The sequence below is a fragment of the Nanorana parkeri genome, unplaced genomic scaffold, assembly GCF_000935625.1.
Source record: "Nanorana parkeri isolate BGI_ZX_2015 unplaced genomic scaffold, ASM93562v1 scaffold963, whole genome shotgun sequence".
Taxonomy (NCBI): domain Eukaryota; kingdom Metazoa; phylum Chordata; class Amphibia; order Anura; family Dicroglossidae; genus Nanorana; species Nanorana parkeri.
The window spans coordinates 184,394-209,710 of NW_017307231.1; the positions used below are offsets into that span (position 1 = coordinate 184,394).

Sequence of the window (25,317 nt, forward strand, 5' to 3'; positions counted from 1 at the left end):
GTAATGTTGCTCTCCCGCATCAGTTGTAGCAGGGGTTTCAAGGCCCGTCTTCTAGACAGAGTCTCAGCAGCTAGGTCATGAAAAATGTGCAGTTTGGCCCCGTCAAAGTCTACATCTTCCTTGCTCCTCAGGCTCCATATAATAATGAAAGCGGACAATCACGTCTCTAGGTAACTCACCCGCTCCCAAAAGGGGGCGTAGCGCTCTATGTGCTCGATCAAATGGCATCGGCGAAGTAAGGGGACGCTCCAAGAGGCCATTGAAAATACCACGGAGTGTGTCTCCCAGGTCAGTATCACGTGTAGCCTCGGGTAGGCCGCGAACCCGTAAATTATTACGGTGGTTCCGGTTCTCTTGATCCTCCAATTTATAGAGGGCAGATCGCATAGCCAGCTGTGTGGATGAGCTGCGTTCTTGCAGTTCAATGATAGCTTGGGCATGGGTGTCTAGGCGGGATTCCGCTTCCTCCACCCGATGTAGGATGTGAGATACCTCTGCTTTGACGGAGGAAATTTCCGACTTCAGTGACTGCTCAAGACGAGAAAACATCTCCGCCAGGTCTGACTTACTAGGCAAGTGTCTCGCCAGAGTCGCCACCGACATCTCCGATCCCTGGTCCGAGTCCTGCGAGGCAGGTGAGTGTGAACGGACCGTCGGAGAGGTGCCAGGGGGCGGTAAGGCCGCACCTGGGTCGCGGCCTCGTGAGGAATGGCCCGCCATGCGGTCTGGTGACAAAGTGTTCAGGTTCCACAAGTGCTTAATGGAGACCTTCCCGGACTGTTTCGCCGAATCCTTGCGTCGAGGGGTCTTGCCCATTGTGAGCTGTGGCAAAGGATGGTAAGTACGGGGCTTGTATGCAGGTGCAGGAGTGGTACAAGATAGGATTGCTCGGGGTGGAAGACGGAGCTCAGGCTAGGTACATCCGCTCGGCGCCATGCGCAAACCACGCCCTAATCAAGGGATTTATGCTGCAGGAATAATATTCGAACATTAGGGGATACAGACAAAAGGTGAGTACAACACTATAGTCATTTAGAAGGGGGAACATATATCATTACATAAGGGGAAGGTATCATTACGCCAATGTAAATACCCCATGGTTCTCCTCAGACAAAGGTGTATGAGTAATCCAGAGAAAATAGAGAGCCAACATATGAAGAAAATAAATGGTCAACATGACGGCAAATAACTGGGAAAAAAAACATGGTGAAATATAGTAACTGAGTTCGCTTTTTTCCTTGACTGCAGATCGAAAACAACTGTCCCTTCTTTGCTGAGCCAGGGAAGCTACCTAAGCTGACTAAGTAGTTGTATTAAACTCAGCATTGGTCAGAGGAATCAAACAGCTATTCAAAATTAGGCTGACAAATGCGAGTGTCCACACGGGTGACAGATATTACAACTCCACAGGTAGACAATTGGCAATATAACAGTGTCAAAAGTATAGAGGTCAATCAACAAGGTCAAGGCATCTAAAACATACTACCAGAAACCAAGTATAGCAGGATAAAGCAGTCAATGAAGGCTCTAGAGGGCATGAAATGGATGGGCGAGACAACATTTTCTTTGATGGAGTGAACTCTCCTGTAGCTGCTGCTGGATGCTCACCCATTGTATTGGGGAGATTTCCCAATTGTTGCAGAAATACACATTCAGCCGATGGGTCCGTGGCTGCATGTTGTTCCCCATCACTGGTTTGAAATTGCAGGATAAGCCAGAGTAAATCTGATCTTTTTGTGGAAGAGAGTGGAGCAGGCCTTTTGAAAAGCTTTGTGTTTTTGTTTTTTTTGCAATATCTGCAGAGTAATCGGCTAATAGTAGGAGGTAACGACCATCAAGCTGAAGTTCCTTCTTGGTACGATGAGCCTGTAAAATCGCCGAACGGTCGGTATAATCCAGATGTCTCACAATGAAGTCTTTCAGTATCTTGCGTTCCGTATCCGGAGGACCGACGTGTAGAGCCCATTCTCCTTTTCATGGTGCCAAAAGCTCAAATAAATTAGAGATGTTGTGCGCACAACTGTAGGTCAGGATCAATGGGCGATAGCTTTCTGCTAAACCTACTATATAAAGATTATTCTTGCAGAAACTATTCTCTACATCCTTCACACGATCGGTTAGGAACTGCACTGTTCCTGTAGAGTTCTGTAGAGCTATCTCCAGTTTAGAATTAGCTGTCTCTGTGTCATCCTCTACTTTCGCCACACATTTTTTGGTCTCTGAAATCCTGTGTGCCTGATTTAAAAGGTTGTGATGAAGAGACTGTGTGCCTTTTAAAAAGCGCTCTGTTAACTGCATCCTGGATGGTGGGACATAGGAATGTAACAACTTACTTGGCTATTTTTAAGTAATAGAAATGTTTTTAAAAAAATAAAAAAACAGAATACAACACACAGCCAATAAGGCAAACAGTGTACAATAAACAAAGAACACTCTCAATAAGCAGAACAAATAAGAAGATATAGCAGGTATGGCATCAAATAACTATAAAGTAGGCATGAAGAAACCCAGGAAAGAAACACAAAATTGTCTACACTAAAAGTTAATTACTTTACGTACAGTGTAAAGGGGTAGGCTGACATAAGGGGTATGTACCAACAGTGATGCTCAAGGAGAGCACGGAGGCCACATAACCTGTACCACAGACTGAACAGACAAACCCACCTTCAATCCGGCAATGTAAATGCGAATTTCTATTCAAGCCATATCAGGGGAGTATGGATGGAGGAAGAAGGAGACATAGAGAAAACAGGTAAAGAGAAGGATAGAGAAGAAAGAAAACTAAAGAAATTCAAGAATCAGCAATGCTTGGGTAGAGACGATTAAACAAAGTAAAGAACATGAACAGTGAGGTAGACAATAAGGGGACCATCACTACCCAGAGAACCAAAGGTGGGAAGAGTTCTCCTAGTTAATTAATCAGAGAAATAACAAGATTGAGGGTTATCCCTAGAGAGTAACCAGGGGGACCGGAGCACAGACAATTTGTCATTTAGCTGAGCCGTCAATTCCTCCACATGCACATTCCTCAAATCATTCATTTCTAAAGCCCATTCCCCAAAGGTTGGGTCGATGTCTGACTTTCAATGTCTCCGGATTACAGTTCTGGCTGCTACGAGGAAGAAGTGTAAGAGATCTTTTTTAATACATTATAGAGATCCAGGTATGATGGAAAGTAAAGCCACTTGTGGAGTGTGGGAAGGATGCAAAGAAGGTTACTGAGTGATGTGTTAAATACCATAGTCCAAAAAGGTTGTAATTGGAATGGCAGTGCCAACAAGTAACAGAACATTGTCAAAAAATTTGATGAAGCGTGGAAGGACAGTAATACCATCTAGTGAGTGTTTGCAAATGTCTCTCTTGTACTGAAGAAGTGATAGGTGACTTTAGGGAGAGATTGCAGGCCTTCGATTTGTCATCATCCGTAAAAGAGCCAACAAGTTATTTATCCCATACAGTAAAGTAGGAGGGAAATCCAGTGTGGTGAAGGGATAACAAAAGCTGATACAAAATACATCAGGTGAGTGGGGACGGAATTCTAGAGGCAGAGAGATTCAAAAAGGGACAATTCCTGATGTAGATCTGACTTTTTCTGCAAACATCGATAGAAGTCCTGCTATTGAAAGTAAAAAAGCCAGCCTCCAGTTGATCATCTTCCTTCTCCGACCAACGAGGACAGAGGTCACAATCCCGTAATGCTAAGTGCTTCCTTAATGGGGGTGAGTTTATGTGATGACCATTAAAGCAGCTTTGAACAAGAGTGTCCCAGGGAAAGCATGGGTTTTTCCAAGATCTGGGTCAAAGGGCCCACATAAGATGAAATATTACAGGGCTTCCCAAGGGAGTGCCAAACCCTAAGGGAAGGTGGAATGCAAAATTGGAGCAAAGTGGCACGTGGGCGATCAGATGGGTCAATGGGAATGGATCTCTAAAGATATGTCCTCTACTTTAGAGATCCATTGCTTATGTATGGCATTGTGTATGTGATCTAGAATTCTAGTGAGATGAGAGGCCATTTAACCTTTTCCCTGCCAAGGACGTATGGCATACAGAGGAGCAAAAGTGTTCCCGGCTGGCCAAGGATGTATGCCGTACAGACCTGGCATTTACAGTTCTGCTATAAGCTCATGGTCGCTTTAACGACCCCGGACTGTACAATCCAGGATGGCCGAGCGGTGTTCTGATCGGAGCCGTTGTCCTGATCGGAGCCGTTGTCATCCTGTGGGTTTTCGGATGACAGCGGCTCTGTAGCGTGGCCGAGCGGGGGATCGTTAAATATCATTGATATTTAACGATCCCTCTGTGCAGAGCAAACCGTGCAGAGGTGTTTGTAAATAACTGGGGACACATTGTACAATGTGTCCCCAGTTATGAATGAACAGGCTGTGATTTACATCACTTCCTGTTCATTCAAGAATTTATGAATGGGGAGTAGCACTCACTACAGATGCTCCTCCCCATTCATAAACTGGTGATAGTAAATATTTTGCTATCATCAGTTTCTGAATGAATGGGAAGCCTCTGTACTGAGGGCTTCTCATTCATTGAGTGCTGGGGCTGCAGAAAAAGAAATTGATGACCTCAATTTCTTTTTCTATTTCAAAAGGGAAATGTCAGGGGTCTATTTAGACCCCAGATATTTCACCACAGCCCCCCAACAAAAAAAAAACAAAAAAACGTAAAAAATTATTAAAAAAGAAATAGAAAATGTAAAAAAAGAAAATTATTAAAAAAAATGTGTCTTTCCATAGCAGTATCTGGTGAGGTACGGGGGTCCTCATTCCCCGGTGCCATTCGATCCCGTAATCCCGTGGGAGGGGGTGGTCCCGCTAACTCCCGAGGTGCGGGTACAGTTATTGGCCACTACGTGTCAGGCGGCCACCGCAGGAGTCCACCTCACGAGCTCCGCCATTAGCTACCGGGCTACCACTCACAGCAGGGAAGATGTCTGCCATCTTACTCTCCCTTCCATCTAAACGAGACATGGAGGAGATAGTCTCAAACATGGAGTCATCTCTCCGGCGGGACATAGCGGGCATTACATCCACGGTCACCTACCTTGAAGACAGGGTCACCACGCTGCATGCAGATCATGATGCCGTGTCGCGGCGAATGTCGGAGCTGGAGTCCAAGGTCTCCCACCAAGACCACCTGATCACCTCCATGATGCTGAGCCTCAGAGCTAAGGTCAGTGGTGACTCATTCTTAATACAGTAATAGATAAACCACCTGACGCACCCCTGGAACTGGACAGGGTCCATAGGATCGGGGGCCAGCGCCCAGACAGAGAGACGCGCCCTAGGGATGTCCTCTGTCGGGTGCACTATTACACTGTAAGAGAGGCTATTCTCCAACACGCCTGGCGGAAAAGATCGGTCCCGTACAAGGGGACTGACATTACCCTGCTCCCCGATCTGTCCAGGCGTACCCTTCAAATGCGCAGGTTGCTGCAACCGCTTCTTGCAGAAATAAGGAGTACAGGGGCTCTCTATACCTGGGGGTACCCTTTCTCCCTGAATATTCGCAAGAATGGGGAATTGTTTATACTGCGCTATCCGTATCAACTGCCAGCATTATTCTTCTTATTGGGATCAGCACCTGTGGAGATCCCAGACTGGCTGCAAACAGAATTGCCCGACATGGCACGCTTAATTCCCCAAAGTAATCAACGTAGACTGCCCACCAGCGGCAGACCTCAGCGTGCACTGCTGGGACTGCCTCAGCATGAATCGGCTGTAGACTCGATGGACGGGTCCAAAATTTAAATTTAAGGGAACTGTGACACCTCGACTTACCTGGACCCCTGACCAAAGCTTAGATCAAGGGGATGCTTTAGCTCCCCCACTTACTTGAACGGTGAACCAGACTCGAGAATCCACCATCAACAAACGCCTAACTTAACAACCTTCTATTCCTTGGCGAGGAGGGCATTGTGTAGTCTGATGAGGTCCCGTCTCTGGGCCACCCTGACCACCTGACTTTTACCTGCAGTGATGCATACTACTCTTGATTTCACGAACTTGCTACACTATATCTTCCAGCCCTGAGACTGTATCATCACCTGCTACAGGACGTCGCACTCCCCCCCACTACGGGTGATGAATGCATATGGATGCCACCTTTTCGGCAATGTATACCCTCCACAATTTTTATTGTCTTGCTGAACCTCCCCCTGTCTACCACGTGGGTGAGAGGGGGCGTCCAAGCCCTTGGTGGGGATGGTCGCCCGCTTACCCCTACGTCTGCACGCGGAGTTGTAGATTCAAACCAGACTTAGAAAGTATACAAATCTCACGGTTCACAAACATGCTTTTCTCTTAAAGATCTCTTATACTGAATTGTCCTTTTTATGTTTTTTTTTCTTTCCCCCTATTCCTTTTTACAATATATGATGCTGCGGCTGGCAGCGGTGCAATGATTACTACTACTGTAATTACTGTATAAGTTGTTGGGCCCCCGATTCACCGCCCCAGCCCACCCACTCACCCCCCAGTAGGCCAGGGTCCTCTCTCGCCCATGAACACGCCCGGAGGCAGACAGGAACTATTACCTCTTGTCCCCACCCTCAACCATGGCGACACTCAAAGTATTCTCCTTGAACGTAAAAGGTATGACTACACCAGAAAAAAGGAGGGTAATCCTAAACGATCTTCATCGCCAAGGGGCAGAAGTGGCGCTTCTACAGGAGACACACTTCCAAATAGATCATATACCCCACATAGAGACTAACAGGTACCCGCTAGCTTTTCATAGCGGTTCACCTGACAAGCGATCCAGAGGAGTCAGCATTCTTTTCTTGAGTACCGTTGCATGGACGCTATTGGACCAACATATGGGAGAGGAAGGCAGGGTTTTGTTCTTGAAGGGCACCATTGGCTCCCAAGTAATGACATTTGCAAATATCTATGTACCCAATTGGCACCAAATCACATTCATAGAGCGTGCACTGCACAAGCTAGCAGAGTTCCGGGAGGGCATGCTGATTTTAGGTGGCGACTTTAATCTCATTTTAGACCCGAGCATGGACTCTTCAAGGACCTCCACCCATCTCTCCTTTGCAACCCTTAGACGCCTCAGGAGATGCCTCTTCTCTCATCAACTCATGGACGTTTGGCGCCTACATCACCCCTCTATAAGGGACTATACCTTTTTCTCCTCTCTACGCCACAGTTATACCCGTATAGATATGTTCCTCGTCCACCACAGCCAACTACCCAGGATAAATCACACGGACATAGGGAATCTTACAGTCTCTGACCATGCCCCTATATCACTCCTTCTGGACCTGGGTACCTCCCCTCTGGGCCCGTGGCAGTGGAGAAGGAATGACTCCCTACTTCTCGAACCCGTGTTTGCTGACTCCCTGGAACGGGACCTTTCCCTGTTCTTCAGGGATAACACGACTCCAGACTCCTCGCCTTATGTTATTTGGGAAGCGCATAAGGCCACTATCCGCAGCCTTTTCATTGCCCAGGGCTCTAAGGTCAAAAAGCAGAGGATGAGAGATATGATCGCCCTCCTGTCCCTGATACACACACTTGAAATACACCATAAAAGTCACGCAGAGGCAAACATAGAAGCCCAGTTACTCCAAGCGAGAGAACAGCTCCGCACCTTATGCAACACTAGGGCTAAATCTGCGCTACTCAAGTGTCGCTGAACCTTCTATGAGTACGGCAACCAATGTGGCAAACACCTAGCGCTGGCCGTCCGCAAACAACAGGCACAAACATTTATATCATCAATTAGAGTACCCTCGGGATCTAAATCCTCGCTTACTGCCGATATTGTGGACGCTTTTGTTGACTACTATAAAACTCTCTATAATATACCACAACCCTCGGCCACTCAGAGCACTCTAGCCCATTTATCTCGTATAAAAAGCTACATCGATGACTCGGGTATTCCTTCCCTTACACCACATGCTAGCTCTTTAATGGAACCTCCTATATCCGTCACGGAACTGGAGACAGCTCTCAAACTTACCCAACCCGGCAAAGCATCGGGCCCAGATGGCTACTCGCTGACTTATTACAAATGGTACCTCCCTACATTAGCAACTCCATTTTTGAATGCCCTTAACTCGCTACGCACAGCCCGAATACCTCCGCCTGACTCCCTCAGGGCCTACATTACGGTAATACCTAAGGAAGGGAAGGATCCGTCCCTATGCCCTAGCTATAGGCCAATATCACTCCTGAACGTGGACATTAAACTTTTCGCCAAAATCCTATACTTACGTCTTGTCCCCCATTTGGGGGAACTTATCCACCCAGATCAAGCTGGATTCATCCCCTCCAGAGAGGCGAGGGACAACACCACTCGAGCACTCCGCACGATCGAACGCCACCCCATGTATAATTCTCTCCATTGACGCGGAGAAGGCGTTCGACCTGGTGGACAGGAAGTTTCTCCATGGTACGTTGGAGGCGGTTGGAGTGGGACAACATATGTGATCCTGGATTAGGGCACTATACTCCGTCCCCTCGGCCCAGGTAAGGGTAAATGGCACTCTGTCGCCTTCGTTCTCTATCTCGAACGGTACACGCCAGGGGTGCCCCCTTTCGCCTCTTTTGTTTGTGCTGTATCTAGAACCCCTTCTGCGTAGGTCCGCGCCAACCTGGACATACACGGAATTACAATCGGCCAGATGGAACACATCTGGCCGATTGTAGCCGATTTTGTGGACTGTCTTATTTTCTTTCTCTCGTCCCCGGATGTATCCATCCCTGTACTGATTCAGAAACTGAGGAGTTACGGAACCCTCTCAAACTTCCGAATTAACTCCACTAAATCAGAGCCCCTCCACGTATCTCTCACAGGCATGCCACTGCGTAGAGTCCTTGAAAACTTTCCTTTCAAATGGGCACCTAATGCTATCAAGTACTTAGGTATACAGGTGAAACTCGAATAATTAGAATATCGTGCAAAAGTAATTGCAGTAATTGCTGCAAAAGGGGCCCAAACCAAGTACTGAGTACATATGCATGCTTATACTTTTCAGAGGTCCGATATTGTTCTATGTACAATCCTTGTTTTATTGATTGCATGTAATATTCTCATTTTTTGAGATTGTGGATTTGTGGTTGTTGGGGTTTTCATGAGCTGTAAGCCATAGTCATCACAATTATGACAAATCACGGCTTGAACTATCTTGCTTTGCATGTAATGAGTCTATCTCATATATTAGTTTCACCTTTTAAGTTGCATTAGTGAAATAAATGAACTTTGCACGATATTCTAATTATTCGAGTTTCACCTGTATTCCTTCCCTTCGCACACGTTCACCTTGAACTTCCCCCCATTATTTTCACGTATAAAATCGGATTTAGCCACATGGGCCAAAAATTCATTTTCCTGGACGGGGTGCAGCAATATCCTGAAACAATCTATCCTTCCACGTTTACTGTACCCTCTCCAAGCACTGCCAATACACATTCCCCCATCCTTTTTTCACAGTATACGAGCGGCTTTTACGGAATTTGCCTGGCTCCGTAAACCACCTAGACTAAGTTATGACATTCTGCGGAGACATTCAGGAGGATGTCACTCCCGGATGTACACCAATACTATATTGCCACGCACAGAGCCACCAACTCCTCAAATACGCTCGCACCCTACTATCGGACCCACACTAAAAGTAGCAAGCATGGTCTTCACCAAGGGATCACTCTCCTTTATCCCTTCTCCTCTTTTCCCCATACTTGATACCCATTCCTTCCCACCAGGTATAGGACCCCATACTTACTCGACTTTGAGAAGGTTGGGTATCTATAAAGCCATGCACCTTTTGAAGAGCACGGAGTGGCCCTCCTTCCATGCCCTCCACACCCAATCAGAATACGGACCCCCTCGACTTCTGGTCCACTGTGCGCCTAACCCATTTCCTCTCCACCATTCCACTGGTGCACAACCATAAAAGACCACTCACTCTATTTGAACAACTTTGCACTCAAACTGATCCTCCACGACATGTCCTTTCCTTCTGCTACACGCAATTGATTGAACAGTCGGCCCAATCCCCACTATTGTTCCTATCCAGATGGGAGGAGGAACTTCAGATTGCTATACCAATAGAAGCCGCACCTAAATTACTGTCTCTTTCTTACCGTTCCTCAATTAGCAACAGGTACCAAGAATTGGGCTATAAAATAGTGACCAGTTGGTACCGCACGCCTCAAGCTCTCCACTCATTATTCTCGGATTCACCAGACCAGTGCTGGCGGTGCCAACAGTCCTCGGCAGGTATGCTCCATATGTTCTGGTCTTGTCCGGCCCTTGAGCAATTTTGGGACAGGGTGCACGCTCTTGCGCAAACATTTTCTGACGCCCTGGTTCCTCGAGACCCTGCCTTCTTCCTTTTACACCATAACAATATACCAATGCGTGTCTATTCCTGCTCCCTTATCAGACACTTAGTCAATGCAGCCCGGGCTTGTATACCGGCCTTCTGGAAAAAACTTGAACCACCGCCCATCAGACATGTTTTAGACCGCATCCACAATATTTACCTCATAGAAGATCTTACGAGCTCAATTAATCACAATTATACTTCGTTCTTTAACACATGGCATCGCTGGATGGAGTTCATGCGCTCGCCTGAATATCTTACCTTTGGAGTGCAACCGAGACTATGACCGATATGGGAGGCATAAATATATCGCACCCCGATCTAGCACCTTCCCTTCCCTCCTGAGGTTTCTTTTCTTCCCACCACTCTTTCACACAGACCTTAGGTATCATTGATAACCATTACCAAACGACTTGGTCTCTTCCTTATCCCACCACCCCTAATACTTATCTAATAACCCAACACATAAGTTGGTATTAGGTACATATGTGTGATCTCCATTATATTACCGCCTGCATACAACCAGTGGGGTGCCACTTCGTTTGCCTTTTGATCTTCCTCACCCTTCTCTGAAATCGATAAAGAGAGCACTTGCTAACAATGGCATGGGCCAGTTAATCACATTAGATGCTCCAAATGATAGCGTGGCCAGCATAAACCACCCGACCACCTATCTTCAGCCCTACCACATGAGCCAGAAGCTGCCTTCCTTTTTTCTTTTTTTACCCTCAGGTGCCTGTATGGCTAAATAATGCGATAATTAGATTTTCGACAGTTTTGAAGTGACCGCTCGGCGGCATTCAACTATTCACTCGCTGCTGTTCGGCCCGCCGAGCGGCATTCGGCTCAGCTATTCTGCTCGGTGCCTCAGTGGTACCGAGCAGAATAGAAAAAAAAGGAGACAATGATTGGGCGGAGCTAGCATTGACGGCTATCTCCGCCCAACTGTTTTCTATTGGCCGGGACCAGCTGTCATTACAATGAGAGCTTGTCGGAGCCGGCGATTATATCAAAGCCGGCTATGACAAGCTCTCATGACAGTTCAGCATCCCCTGGTCACTAGGTAACCAGGAGATGCTGAACTGTCATTACACACTGAGAACCCGTCGGAGCCGCCTTGATATCATGGCGGCTTCGCCTGGTTCTCAGTGTGTGATGACAGTCCAGCTTCCCCTGGTTACCTTGTGGCGCTGAACTGTCATTACACACTGAGAACCTGGCAGAGCTGCCGTGATATCACAGCGGCTCCGCCGGGTTCTCAGTGTAATGACAGACCAGCGTCCCTGGTAACCAGGGGATGCTGATCTGTCTCTGCATGCAAGTGGCCAGAGCCAGCTCCGCCAAGCTGTCAGTAGCAGGTTGGCGCAGCTTCGGCTTTCACCTCGGCTCATTCGAGCCGAAGCATACGCCCTTGGCTCGGCTGAGCCGCTTGGCCAACTTCGGGAGCTGTACGGGCTATAGTGAATAGCCCGTACAGCAGCCCTTCGGTTCTACTGAACTGAAGGTGCTGGGGCCGAAGCTAGCCGAAGGATCAGCCGAAGCTACGGCTAGATCCTTCAGCAGCTTTGTGAATAACTCCCATAGTACCATGTGTCCCGAGTTATGAATGAACAGGCACATTCATGAATTTCTGAATGGGGAGTAGCACTCACTATAGAGGCTTCTCCCCATTCATAAACTGCTTGATAGTAAATATTTTACTATCAGCAGTTTCTGAATGAATGGAAAGCCTCTGTACTGAGTGCTTCCCATTTATTGAGTGCTGAGGCTGCAGAAAAAAAAAATTTAGGACTCTGTGTCCTCAATTTCTTTTTCTATTTCAATATTAGACCCCAAATGTTTCACCGTAGCCCCCCCTCCCCCCCCCCCACCCAACAGTAAAAATAAAACAATTACAATTAAAAAATAAATGTGCAAAAAAAAACTAATAAACAAAAGCACAACCCCTCCCTCCCCCACATAACATACACATATTGTGGTGTATGCCATGCACATGTGCTGCAGTGCATTGTTAGAACACATCGCAATGCATGATTTTATTTATTTTTCTTTTTAAAAAAACATTAAAGTAACTGTGGCAGCGCATGGCAAAGCTTTGTGGCGCATTGCCATGCGTTGTGATACCTTGTGTTGCAATTAAATATATACAGCGTAAAAACAATTTTTAACATAAGTGGCTTATTTACAGTTTTGCGTACCTTAATTTGTTTACCTTTTCACAAAAAGGCGCAATTACAAATTTGAAAATATTTGTTATTTATTAACTCAATACAGTTTTATCTTTTAGATTGTCAGAAAATATTTTTTTACTGATTTTAGTGTGTTTTATCAATTGAATTCTGTATTTTTATCGGTTTAATATTAATTTGAGAAACATTTGCGCAATTATCGCACAGCCTACAAATTTACCATCACCATCTTTTTATTCTACCGGGCCTGCGCTTTCAGAAATATATGGTTTGGGGGGTCTTTTACAAACGCTAGCAACGCAGCCGTTGAAAATCAAATCAATGGGAAAAATTGCAAAAATGGTGTGGCCAGCTGAATTGAAAAATGTTTTGCAGGGCTTGGCAGCGAAAGGGTTAATAGAATTCCAGTTGAGGGAGGCCTACACCAACAGAATGATTGAGGTGAATGAGGGTATTATAGCTAAATCATACAGGAGATCCCTTCCATAAATATTGAAGTAGGCGGCTCTTGAGGATGTGGAAAAAAGGCCTTGGCAAAGAAATGGGAACCATCTTAAAAATATAGAAAAAACGAGGCAGGATATCTATTTTAAAAAGGGCCATCCTGCCAAACCTTGAATGGGACCTCGCGGACCACTCCTTGAATTTAATGGGTATTAATTACAATAGGTGTTTGTAATTGAGATCAAACAACTTGTTTAAATGACTTAGTAGGGAAATTCCAAGATATTTCAATGTGTTCAATTGCAATGAGAAAGGAAAAAAATCTTGCCAGTCACATTTTCTTCTGGCAGGGTGCAATTCGGTCTTATGTACATTGACTTTAAAGTTACTAAGAAGACCAAACAAATGTAATTCCTTTAGTAAGGCAGGAAAGGCCTGACGTGGGTTGGATACATAGAGCAGGAGATGCATAACGACTTACTGTGTAGTCCGTACAACCAACAGTGTGACCTTGAATCATCGGGTTAGACCCAAATGGCTGCTGCTAGGTGCTCAATGGCGAGTAAGTAAGTAAGGGGAAAGAGGACAGCCCTGGCGAGTACCATTTTGTATATGTACAGGTTCAGACAGGATGCCATTAACTCTGATCCATGCCGTTGGGCGATCATAAAGGGCCATAATCCTAGAGAGAGTGACAGGAGGGATTATCAATATGTGTCAAGGTCTCACGAAAAAACTGCCAGCTTAGACGGTCGAACTCTTTTTGGTGTCAACCGATAAGAGACAGGGGATTTAGACTTTTGAGCATGATCAATAAGAGTTAGGGATTAAATAGTCTTGTCTCTCTGAGGGGGACAGAGCCCACCTGATCAAAGTGGAACATTGAATGGATATAAGTTTTAAGGCGATTAGCTGATAATTTGGCATAGATCTGAATGTCCAAATTAATATGTGAAATAGGTCTGTAGCTTGAGCAGCTAGAGGGGTCCTTATATACCTTGGGGATAATGGTTATATGCACTTTCTTGAGACTGAGGAGGGAATAACTGAGTGTCAGAAATAGCGTTAAAAGTGGTCTCCAGTATAGATACCAGGGGTTCACGTAGTTGGACATGAAAAAGGGAGGTAAAGCCATCAGGGCTGGGGCTCTTCCCTTTCGGTAGCGAGCAAATTACATGTATTATTTCCAAAGGGGAAAACAGAGCAGACAGCTAGAAAACCGCATCAGCGGAGAGTTTAGGGAGATTATTTGTCTGAATATAGCAGTGAATGGCAGCGGAGGCAGTGGTGTATTTAGGTTTTGTGCTGCCCTAGGCAAGACTAGATTTGGGCGCCCCCCCGATCTAAATTTGCCCCACCCCTTCCTGTTTAAAACATTTTGCATAACTTGCTAGAAGCTGGATACAGCGAGCATCTGTCTAAATGGTAACAGGCGGGCGCTGTATCACTTATTCCAGTATTGGAAAGAGGAGGCTGCTATCAAGAGTAAGTAACAGAGTGCAGAGGTTGGTGGTCAGTGTGAAGAATGCTCCTTACATGGCCGGTCAGAGGAAAATGAAAACATCCCCTTAAAGGACAATTTAAACCTGGCGTTTTTTTTGTATATCTACTGCTAGCAAGCGATGTGTATATATAGATCAGCCGGCAAGCAGTAGATATATGCAAAAACATTACAAAGAAAAAGTAACTAAAAGGTTAAAACGTACCTGTGTCTCGGGCAGCCGCAAAGGATGATGGGGCGGGTGCATGCACAGTAGAGATCTTCGCCCGGGAGAAGAGAGGCACAGTGTAAGTCAATGCACACGGATAGACACAAGGGACACTGCAGTCAACAAAACGATACAGTTTTGGAAAATCTGAAGTAAATTGAACAGAGATTGTGTGGCGGATTGTAGGGTGTATGGTGATCTGAACAGATAGCTGGGAAGTTTACTGGTGTCAGGGGTAACGTATGTGAGAAGCAGAAATTGTTCATCTCTCCCAGAACCTCTGGATGATCCCTAGGCTTCTATAAACCCCTCTGGGCTTGTTCACACACATTGCGTTGCATTCCAGAGCGGGAGCTGCTGGAACGCATCACAATTGCTTACAAAACTTCCCTGTTCGTTCTGGGGTGGGAAGGGGCATGGCGGTGCATTGAAGTCACACCCCCTACCCACAGTGAGATCAGATGCATGGCAAAACATTTCCTGCATCTGGTCCAGCGTGAACGCAAAAAAAAATGCTGCATGCTCTATTTTTTTTTACGTGCCACTGGACTGGAACACGCTTTGCCATGTGTCCGATCGTGCTGCGGGCAGGGTGCATGACTTTGGTGAAAACCCCCCCTGAAGTGGAGCACGGATGGCACAAACCCCCCTCCCCCAGTGATGCCGCCACAGCCCAGCTGTTATTACCATTAAGGGCAGGCTTTAGGTTTCAATTCTCTCCCCCCCGACAGTCCCCTGGGCTGAAGCACGAGGGGAAGGGGAGACTGTGTACTTGTGTAGCGTACATGGGAGGAAAGAGAGAACGGTCGGGACGAGAAGGTAATGTCCCGTGACCGCCCCGTGCTGACACACACTGACAGTAAACCGCACATACACAGTATCTCAGGGTCTAATGAGGAAGCTGTTCACTGAAAAATGCAGCCCAAGGCAAACACCTAGTTTGCCTCGTGCTAGATACGCCCCTGAGCGGAGGGGTCACAGTCAGTCAGCTGGGGAGGAAGGTGGAGGCAAGTTATAAAGATCTGAATGATGGAATGCAGTCCCTTACCGGGTCTACAGCAGCGATGCGCTGCATCTTTATGGGGAAGGTGCAGCACTTTCGGGGGAGAAAATGGTTAAAAGAAAGACTATAATATATAATATAGAGCGAGTAACTAAAGGGGCAATTAATACAGAGGGCAGTAATACAAATGGGAATAGAGGGCTCACTCCAGTCAATATAGTTAATCTAATCACTCCGGGAAAAGTAAATAGTAATGCATCAACCATACCAAGGTTTAATAAAAAAAGTAGTGGGGCGCCAGAAAAAATTTCGTGTTTCAAACTTTATCATACCTGGGATGTCTACTGGACTCTTGTTTGGACAGATTTAGGTGAGTTATTCCTAAGATTTACTAAGAATTACAGGCCTACAATATAAAACAACAAATTTCCATGAAAAACAATGTACCACTTTTGGATGCTAAAATCCTCCATAATCATACCGCCAGGGAGGTTAATAATATAACCCAAACTAGCACCAAACTAAAATGTATGTACACCAATGCTAGAAGTCTAGCAAACAAATTAGAGGTGCTCGAAGTTTTGCTACTTGAGGAAGGCTTCAATATAGTGGGAATAACAGAAACTTAGCTAGACAGCACACATGACTGGGCTACCAATACAAGGTTGGTAAAAGCGGGGGTATGCATGTATGTAAAAAACATTCTAAATGTGCACATACGAGATGACCTCATGACCGAGAGATGCGATGGTATAGAGTCCTTGTGGCTAGAACTAGGTAAGACTGATGCTAGTCATAAAATAATTGTGGGGTTGTGTTATAAACCCCCGAACATAGGGGAAGAGGAGGAGGCTCACCTACATTCCCAAATAGAAATAGCTGGGAAACAGGAGAATGTTGTTATAATGGGTGACTTTAATGATCTGGACATTGATTGGTCAAATATAACCTCTCATTCAATAAAGGCTGGCTGTTTTCTGAACCTGTTGTGGGACCATTTAATGGATCAGATGGTTGAGGTTCCAACTAGGAAGAATGCTATACTAGATTAATTCATTTCCGATACTGTGGGCTTAGTTGCAGACATAGCGATTAGGGACACATTGGGTAATAGTGATTACTTTTAATGTGGGGTACAGAAAAGAGAAGTGTGTTGGTCTGACAAGAACACTAAATTTCAAAAAGGCAAACTTAGATAAGCTGTGCCACCTGGTATACCACCCCAAATGGGACAACTTATTTCTAAAGGTGCCCATACACTGCACGATTCTCGTACGAGAATCACGGGAAATCCCGCGATCGTACGAGAATTGTGCAGTGTGAATGAAGACGTGCGACCGTTTCTACTGTACGGTTGCACGTCTTTTGTCTAAGGAGCATGCTAGAAAACCAGCCGAAAATCTTACGATTTTCGGCTAGTTTGAATGATGCTCGGGAGACAAATGCCGAACGGGCCGGTGTGTACACGCGCACACTGCTCGTTCAGCATTGCGGTCGTCGGAAGCCCGTCCCTCGCAATGATCGCAAGTACGATCTGCCTGTCCAAGATGGGCAGATAGTACGTTTTTTTAATTACTTTAAGGTCTTGCGATGGTTGTAAAGTGTATGGCCACCTTTACACTGAACACTGACGAGAAGTGGGATTGTTTTAAGAATACATTACATAACGCTATTACCAAATGCATACCATTGGGTAACAAAAATAAAAGATCAAGAACTTAGCCTGCATGGCTAAATAAAACAGTCAAACAACACATTAAAAACAAGAGCATGGCATTTAAAAAATATAAGATGAGGGCATTCCGGAACTACAAGGAATGTAATAAAAGATGTAAAAATAAAATCCGGGCAGCTAAAATAGAGTACGAAAAGCGTATCACCACAGTCAGTAAGAAGGACCCCAAAAAATTCAAACAATATATAAACAGTTAAAGAAAAGAGCAGATGGCCCAATAAAAGATGAGAGCGGGAGACTTATCACAAATGACAGGGAGAGGGCGGAGGTGTTGAATAATTTTTTTCTGCTCAGTATACACTCGAGAAAAAGACGGGTTTAATGGAGATAAGAATGCGAGTAGCTCAGTGTGAAAGATACCACAGTGGTTTACAGTAGCCGGGGTTCAACAAAACCTTATGCAAATAAAGCACTAGGACCAGATAACCTGCACCCCAAGGTACTTAAAGAACTCAGCTAGGTTATAGCGAGACCATTATTCCTCATTTTCAAGGACTCCATAATGACTGATTATGGTGCCAAGTGACTGGCGAAAAGCTACAGTAGTACCGATATTAAAAAAAAAGGGTCAAGGTGCCAACCTGGGAACTACAGACCGGTCAGTCTAACATCAATAGTATAGAAAATGTTAAAGGGAATGATAAAGGACTATTTAGTGGAGTTTGTTCATGGCAATGGTATAATAAATAATAATCCGCATGGATTTAGGAAGGGCGGTTCTTGTCAGACCAACTTACTAACATTCTACGAAGAGGTGAGAAAAGATCTGGATGGAGGGATGCGGTGGATGGGGTACATCTGGATTTTTCGAAGGCGTTTTACACATTACCACATAAACGCTTAATACACAAGCTGAGATCTATGGGCATAGATGAAATGTTGTGCACATGGATATAGAACTGGCTACAGGAACATGTCCAGAGAGTATTGATAAATAGCTCTTTTTCAGATTGATCTATGGTTGAAAGTGGCGTGCCCCAGGGTTCTGTGCTAGGCCCCATACTGTTTAACCTGTTTATAAACGATATTGGGGAGGTCGTCAATAACCATGTTTCTGTGTCTGCTGATAATAAAATTGGGAGCGTGATAGACTCGGGCTTAGACATTATAACACTACAGGAGGACCTGGATAAAATAGGGAGTGGGCAACTATATGGCAGATAAGGTTTAATGTTGATAAATGCAAGGTAATGCACTCTAGGGTTAAAAATAGGCAACAGAAATACACATTAATGGGCACTCCAATAGGGAAGTCAGAAATGAAAAAATATTTTGGGGTCATAGTAGACCACAGATTGAATAATAGTTTGCAATGCCAGGCTGCAGGAAACAAAGCGAGCAGGGTACTGTCTTGTATTAAAAAGGGAATGTAGGGGGGCGTGGCCGAGCAATGGAGCTGTGAAGACGTGTTGCCCTTGAGCGCTGCTCCCGATGGTACCTATGCAGCTGACGATTTGAAGTTAGACTCACCCGATTCCATGTCCAGAGGCAGGAAAACCTGCAGGACCGGTGGACAGTCTTCTCGGCGCACGATCGCTGGCTTCTTCACCTCTCAGACCCAGAGTGCCGCAAACGAGACCTCTCCTGTCATGGCGCCGGTCCATCGTGAGGGCGCCGTCGCCACGGGTACCATTAGCGGCTGGTGTGGAGTTGTCCCCTGCTAGGGGTTTGAACGGATGCGAGTCCTCACTGACCTGCTTCCACTGAACAGACCCCCCGGGCACACCACCAGCGACTACTTCTGCCTATGAGGGGCCTGACCTTTCAGCAACGTTGGGGGCCGAAGCTAGGAGCGGTGTTGCGCTCCCTCGCCATGAAAGCTGACATCGACCTGCTCGCACAGAGTAGAGGGTGCACTGCACAAGGAGATTGAGGAAGTGGACGGCAGTGTTACTCACCCGAGTGGCTGAATATCAGAGGTGGAATCCTCGCAGGGAACCCTGCTGGCCCGAGTGGAGGCCCTGGAATCTGTGGTGGCGCCCCAAGCCAGGGCCTATGCCCTGCTGCATCTCCAAGTGGACAAGGGGAAAACCAGAACAGACGAAACAATCTCAGGCTGACAGGCATATGTCCACGGCACCCTCAGACCTGCTCCTCACAGTACAAGTGATCCTTAACACCTTACTGGACCGGGAGCCTTCCACCCCCATTGAGATGTGTGCTAACGTAATGCACTGAACAACTTCCCGCTTCCGGTGCCTGAACAACTTCCTGCTCTTTTCGCTTTCCTGGAAGTGGAACCAGTGGCGGTACCGAACTGGCTCTCTACTCCGCACGCCGCTCGGGCAGGCTCCCCGCCCTCAACGGGCCCGCAGACGTAGATCCTGTTCTGGGGCCAGGAATGCCCGGATGTGAGGCCCAACGGCTCACGAAGATTGAGGGCGCGCATCTGCTAGCCACAGGAGCGGGAAACCCCAGAGATGTTACTTTCGTTCACTGATGGGAGTTAACTACCTTTGACTGTTCTTTTGGATCGATAGACTGGCCATGGCTGCAGGTTTGAACCTTCCCAGGCTCTCCTGGGGTGACCTTTCTGCCCGGGGGGTTTGGATGGGCTTCTACCGCAGTCCCTGCGTTCACACTGACCCCATACAATTCTACTCTGTCACGTTGGCGGCACATGGGAGAGACCTGCTAGATTCCCCCTGCACCCCTGTGTCCGTGAAGTGCCCGAAGGTCGTGCCGGTGAAGCACCCGCACGTGGATCTGCCCTGACCTGTCCCACAATGGGCATCTGTGACTGCTTTGGGTGCCTTGCTTGGAATCCTCCAGGTCTGAATGTGTTGACTTTCCCCCGCGGCTTCGTGAGAACCTACCCCCAGAGCCACTGGAATGACTGAGACAGTTACCCCTGCCCATCGATGTACACCCGGTCCCCCTGGGGTTTACTGGTTTAGAGATACCTCTTTGACATCTCACAAATATTTTGCTTATTTTATTCTGTTACTGTGATTTTATTGGATCTTCTCACAATGCAAGTATCAGTACGTAACCAGGGTTCTTTAGCTTAGTATGTCATATGGACTATGGTGGTGACTCTGCCCGATCAGGACACCCCCCACACCTCATAGTTCTGGGGGGTGGTGGAGGAGCCCGATGAGATGGTCAACGGTACAGATGGGCGCTGGCCTCCCGGTCAAGATGCCATTGGTGGGAGGGGTCACTGCTGTAGAGGGCGGTTCCAAGGGTGAGAACAGATCACTGGTGTGTTGGTGGGGGGTTTCCTGCAGACTGCTAACAGTAGCATGATGGGCTATGGATTCCCTTGTGAGTATCTAAGGGGGGCCACTCTCTGGTGCCCTGCCTAAACATGGCCATGTGAGCTCGATCCTGGGACCCATGGGGGAAATGCTCGCCCATCTTACATAGGTGAGGGGCAGATGTTTGCGGGTATGGTCCTGATCGTGCCAAGCAGAGAGTGGCCTCTACGACGGGAACCCAGCCATCCTTATCAGGTTACCCCCGGCTCGCCCTCACTCAGTGGTTCATATGTTTACCCTCACTTTCGTAGGAGTCTGGGTCCCGCAGTAGATGAGCAGATGGGACCTGGGTTGCCCTGACACCAAGGCCTGGAAGGGATTGTTAAAAGGCTACCGGTTAAACTGTCCCCTCTCTTATGGTGGGTTAGTTGCACACCCCTGCATAGCCTACTTCTTTTATCGGGTTTTTCTAGTCTCCAGTCGGTGGCATTTCATAATATTGTTCTCTCCATGGCCGATGTTATAATGTTTTATGGTTTGACTTTTATTAAGTGTTTTCCTGCATGCTGTTTTTGGTTTTATTTCACGTATTTGAACTACTTCTGGGTACCAAAGGGAGCATCTCTCGAGCTCCTTTGCTTACTACTTCCCCCACTTAGGATCCTTTGTGCTTTATAAGCAGAAGGCTGTTTTGTTTAATTATCCCCTGTTGTCTCCTTTGGTGTATTTTGTCTTCAACTCTCCTTCCCCTTCACCTCCCCATCCTTTCTGTTCTCCCCCTTCCCTTGTACTCTCCTTATCTCCTCTACTCTTATCATTCTTGTCTGTGTCTGAGCTCTTTCATTTTTCCTCCTTTATGGCGCGGCGATGGCGCCGGCCGGCCGGACCCGATCAAATTTTTATCATGGAATGTGAAGGGTCTGTACAACCGGGAGAAAAGGTCAAGGGTGCTGGGCGACCGTTGGAGACATCTTACACAAGTGGCGTTTTTGCAGGACACCCATTTCAGGTGGGACGCTATCCCAAACCTGTCGGATGGTAAGTACACACATGCGTACCATAGCACGGCTGCTGACGTCAAGGCTCAGGGGGTGAGCATCCTGGTGGGAAGGAACACGCGTTGGCAATATATTTCCACCAGTGTGGATAGGGATGGCCGCTTTCTGTTCCTGAAAGGCCAGTTTTATGGCAAGCTTGTGACACTGGTGAATATATTCACCCCCAATTCAAGCCAAATCCCCTTCTTAGAGGACTGCCTGCTTTCCCTATCGTACTTTGCAAAGCGGTTGGTAGTGGTGGTGGGAGACTTTAACGTGGCGCCTGATCCGGGTTTGGATGTCTCCCGGGGGGCTTCGCACCTATCCTAGAGATTATACGTTTTACTCTGCGGCTCATCGTTCATACTCGCGTATTGATTATTTTTTGATCAAACGGAGATTTACATAGGGTGTGTTCCGCGAGTATTGACATTCTCTCGGTGTCGGATAATGCTCCGATCCATATGGAGATGTCGATTCACGGGGAGGTTCCAGGGCCCTGGAATTGGACTCTCAATGGAATGTTACTTGACGATGTGGTCTTCCAGGACCGAGTGCGTCAGGAGCTTTCCCACTTCTTTACTCTAAATGGCTCCCCTGACTCTCTTCCACTATCGGTCTGGGAGGCCCATAAATGCTATCTCCGCGGAGTTCTTTTCTGTTACTTTGCTCACAAGGCCTCCATTAGCAGCGCAGTACAAGAAACAGGCTACAAAATCCTTACTAGATGGTACTATGTACCATGATGGATGATTACTAGATGGTACTATGCACCCTTCACATGATGTTCCCTCTCATGTCATCATTGTGCTGGCGCTGCAAACAGGAGAACGGAACGATGCTGTATTTTGGTCCTGTTCGTGCATCCGACAGTTTTGGGACGCGGTTCTGTTAATGATTAAGTGTCTGACCAGTATCTCCTTAGTGGGAGATCCCGCAGTGCTGCTTCTGCATCTTGCGCCACTATCGAAGACTTAATACCGCAATTCCTTACTAATCCATTTAGTCAACGCTGCCAGAGCATGCATACCCCTCTACTGGAAATGTTCAGACCCGCTATCTATCCAACTGTGGCTGCGCGAGGTCGACAAGATGTGTATCCTGGAGGAGATGACTGCAGACTTCCATCATAGGGTGGAGAAGTTCTGTAAAACCTGGTTCTACTGGACAGAGTTTGTACATTCTACAGAGTTTCTCTCCATGCTCTCTGAGTAACCTAGCATTCGCACCCTGCCGCCGCGCCATCCCCTGCAGTGGCTGGTACTCCAGTGCCCTCGCACATTGATTATATCATACTTTACCATCTCCCTTGACTTGCTTCTTCCTTCTCTTATGTTTGCTTAGTCTCCCCTTCTTGACCTTACTGGGATTATGTTGGGCAACTATGAGAGGCTCAGCCTATACAGTGTCTTGTACGGACGTTTATATACCCTACATATCACTGTATTGCTGGCCATTACTGGGACAAGTGATGTGGGAGCCGTTGTATGACATCTAACCTTTTTAGCCCTTCATGTGTGGATATCTGTTAATTTCTTGGTTACAATTGTGCCATAATGTATTGTGTAATAGAAAAATGTCACCAGCACACCATAAGTTGAAAAAGCAAAATATTTTATTGCCAATAGCTGTATCTCATTGGCAAGCGCTTTCGGGGCCCTCGCAAGGTCCCCCTTCATCAGGCTTAGAGATAACTGGGGAAAGGGGACATTTTTCTATTGTTCATGTGTGGTGGTGCCATCTGCAGTCATTTCAAGCACCCATCTTCATCAAGTGGGAATCCCGATAAGGAGTGCGGTATGGTTCCTGTTTCTGTTTATAATGTATTGTGTGTCTCTATGGCACTTCTTGTATATCATTCTCATTTCTGGAAATTTAAAATAAAGATAAAAAAAGTGAATGTACTGTAGAGATAAAGCAATTATTTTGCCACTTTATAGATCACTAGTTCGGCCTCATCTGGAGTATGCGGTCCAGTTTTAGTCACCAATCCACAGAAAGGATGTCCTTGTGCTGGAGAGATTCCAGAGAAGGGCAACTAAACCAATTAAGGGGATGGAGGACCAAAGCTATGAGACAAGGTTACTAAATTTAAATATGTTCGCGCTAGAAGTGAGGTGAATAAGAGGGGAAATTATGTTGATGTAGAAGATGTTCAGTGGTGATGGCAACATCAGCAATAAACTTTTTACAGTAAACTCCATAATAAAGACTAGAGGTCACCACCTAAAATTGGTGGAATAAAGATTTAACCACAAGGGACGTAGGGGCTTCTTTTTAGTTAGAGCTATTAAAATCTGGAACTCGCTGCCACAAGCAGTGGTATCAGCTAAGAGTATTGAATCATTCAAAAAAAGCATTTAGACACCTTCCTCAGAGACCATAACATACAGGGGTACAGGTACACTTAAAAACAAGGGGACTTGTATGCACGCATGCACAATCGCATACATACACACAATAGGTTGGACTTGTGTCTTTATTCAACCTCAAATACTATGTAACCTGTCACCTCCAATGTGCTATCACAAAGGGGGCTTGTGAGTTCCCCTATGTGATACAATAAAGGTAAGGTAAAAACAAAAAAGTTTTTAAAAAATAAACTTAAATTAAAGAAATGTAAAAACACCCCAAAATGTTTTAAAGTCCCTGCGAACACGTGAATACCAATCCAAACATGTGTCAGGTGCGCCGTCATAAGAAAACGACAATTGCACCACACATTAGTTTTCTCTATGTGTGCCAAAGTGAGAGTAACATTCATTGTCAACTCTAGACTGATGGCCTGTACTGGCTTGTAAAGTGTCACCTACGGACAATTTGGGGTACTGTATTTTTTCACCATTTCATGGGCACACATTTTTTTTTAGCTTGGCATTTTGGGTATCTCTTTACTTGGCATAACCTCATATGTTATGTTTCACAAAAATATTGGGTATTATATTGTGGGTTTTTTTGCACTACAATTAAGTGTATTTTTTTTTTTTACTGAAATGTTGGGTTTGATAAAGAGTTGCACTAAAATCATGTGACATACAATTTTGCAATATTCTACGGGGTCTCTACTTTCAGGAAATATATATTTCTGGGGGAAAGGGGGGATTGAGTAATTTTTACGTAATTAAAATGTGGATTATAACATGTCCAAAAAAAAAAGTAAAAACGGCTCTGGCAGCAAGAGGGTTAAACTAGAGAACTAGAACTAGAGCAGGCTGCATATGCAGAGAAAATACATTAAGGGCTTGTTCACACCAATTGCAGTGTGTTCCAGAGCCGTAGCTGCTGAAACGCACAGCAATCACACACTAAGCTACCCCTAAACTTCCCCCTTCGTTCTGGGGCGGGAGGGGGTGTGACAGTGCATTGACACCGCAGCCACGTCAGTGGCACCACAGCCACACCAGCAGTGCGATTGGATGCGTGGCAAAACATTGCCTGCGTTCAGGGGAGCATGGCTTTGGCATGGAAGAGTGAAGGGTGCATGATTACTGAGCTCCCGGGCCAGCAGCTCTTCCAGACAGCCTTTTGAGCCGCACTGCTGTTTCATGACGCCGGGGAGGAGTAACAAAGCACGTTTTCTTTGCCCGTCCTCGGCCGGATTTACTCTCCCTGCTGCCCCAAGGCCAGGTTCCGCGATGCCCCCTCTCCC

At 46.3% G+C, this 25,317-nt stretch overlaps 1 protein-coding gene across 1 annotated transcript in view; it reads left to right on the forward strand.

Annotated features, from left to right (window-relative positions):
• The window catches only part of MARCH6 (membrane associated ring-CH-type finger 6), a 499,681-nt gene that overhangs the window by 158,428 nt on the left and 315,936 nt on the right, over positions 1-25,317 (forward strand). The gene's annotated exons all lie outside the window — the stretch shown is intronic.